At 50.6% G+C, this 1939-nt stretch overlaps 1 long non-coding RNA gene across 1 annotated transcript in view; it reads right to left on the bottom strand.

Moving 5' to 3' along the window:
* Nucleotides 1-449: 449 nt before the first annotated feature.
* Nucleotides 450-1939, bottom strand: part of LOC139060576 (uncharacterized) — a 47997-nt gene continuing 46507 nt past the window's right edge. The window contains exon 2 of the long non-coding RNA XR_011514939.1: nt 450-512. This is a non-coding gene — a long non-coding RNA (uncharacterized lncRNA). The remainder of the gene's footprint in view (nt 513-1939) is intronic.

Genomic DNA, 1939 nt, shown 5'->3' with positions numbered 1-1939 from the left:
TTTGTGCCTGAGTGGGGAAACAACAATGAGCGGGCAAACACAATGAGCGGGGAAACAACAATGCTGGCGCGTGCGCTAAATGTAGTCAGATATGATCGTAAACAGTTGGCGGAGCGAAGTAAATCGGAGTCCTCCAGCGCCCACGTTGCAATCCATGAAGTCCCCCAAAGATGGCCGCGAGCGCCTATCGCCTCTTTTAGTCGTCTGCTAGCCTATAGTGTACTAGCAGCTAGCCAGAGAACTTCCAGAGAGCAGCCATACCAAAATCATCCTGGTAGGTTCTGGAAGCCCGCGGGTAGCCAGAAGTGGAAAATCGACGAAGCCCAGTTATTGCTGTCTTATCCTTTCTAAGCATCACTTCTCAGAAGTGCAACGAAGCTGTCTTCGATACATAACCAGAACAACTTGTTTGCACTTTTGCGTTTGTAAGGTAGGAAGACGGTGCTCACCTTAAGTGGCAAAACCTTCTTCTCGAGGAACCGCCCTCCGGAGTTTCACGGTCCATTTTGTGCCTGAGTTGGGAAACAACAATGAGCGGGCAAACACAATGAGCGGGGAAACAACAATGCTGGCGCGTGCGCTAAATGTAGTCAAAGATGATCGTAAACAGTTGGCGGAGCGAGGTAAATCGAACTCCTCCAGCGCCCGCGTTGCAATCCATGAAGTCCCCGCAAAGATGGCGGCGAGCGCCTATCGCCTCTTTTAGTCGTCTGCTAGCCTACAGTGTACTAGTAGCTAGCCAGAGAACTTCCAGAGAGCAGCCATACCAAAATCGTCCTGGTAGGTTCTGGAAGCCCGCGGGTAGCCAGAAGTGGAAAATCGACGAAGCCCAGTTATTGCTGTCTTATCCTTTCTAAGCAACACTTCTGAGAAGTGCAACGAAGCTGTCTTCGATACATAACAAGAACAACTTGTTTGCACTTTTGCGTTTGTAAGGTAGGAAGACGGTGCTCACCTTAAGTGGCAAAACCTTCTTCTCGAGGAACCGCCCTCCGGAGGTTCACGGTCCATTTTGTGCCTGAGTGGGGAAACAACAATGAGCGGGCAAACACAATGAGCGGGGAAACAACAATGCTGGCGCGTGCGCTAAATGTAGTCAAAGATGATCGTAAACAGTTGGCGGAGCGAGGTAAATCGAACTCTTCCAGCGCCCGCGTTGCAATCCATGAAGTCCCCGCAAAGATGGCGGCGAGCGCCTATCGCCTCTTTTAGTCGTCTGCTAGCCTACAGTGTACTAGTAGCTAGCCAGAGAACTTCCAGAGAGCAGCCATACCAAAATCGTCCTGGTAGGTTCTGGAAGCCCGCGGGTAGCCAGAAGTGGAAAATCGACGAAGCCCAGTTATTGCTGTCTTATCCTTTCTAAGCAACACTTCTGAGAAGTGCAACGAAGCTGTCTTCGACACATAACCAGAACAACTTGTTTGCACTTTTGCGTTTGTAAGGTAGGAAGACGGTGCTCACCTTAAGTGGCACAACCTTTTCGAGGAACCGCCCTCCGGAGGTTCACGGTCCATTTTGTGCCTGAGTGGGGAAACAACAATGAGCGGGCAAACACAATGAGCGGGGAAACAACAATGCTGGCGCGTGCGCTAAATGTAGTCGGAGATGATCGTAAACAGTTGGCGGAGCGAGGTAAATCGAAGTCCTCCAGCGCCCGCGTTGCAATCCATGAAGTCCCTGCAAAGATGGCGGCGAGCGCCTATCGCCTCTTTTAGTCGTCTGCTAGCCTACAGTGTACTAGTAGCTAGCCAGAGAACTTCCAGAGAGCAGCCATACCAAAATCATCCTGGTAGGTTCTGGAAGCCCGCGGGTAGCCAGAAGTGGAAAATCGACGAAGCCCAGTTATTGCCAGAAGTGTTGCTTTCTAAGCAACACTTTTGAGAAGTGCAACGAAGCTGTCTTCGATACATAACCAGAACAACTTGTTTGCACTTTTGCG

Source organism: Dermacentor albipictus, chromosome 5 (assembly GCF_038994185.2).
Source record: "Dermacentor albipictus isolate Rhodes 1998 colony chromosome 5, USDA_Dalb.pri_finalv2, whole genome shotgun sequence".
NCBI lineage: Eukaryota > Metazoa > Arthropoda > Arachnida > Ixodida > Ixodidae > Dermacentor > Dermacentor albipictus.
Note: the sequence above shows the minus strand (reverse complement) of the source record. Positions and strands in the feature narration are given on the sequence as shown.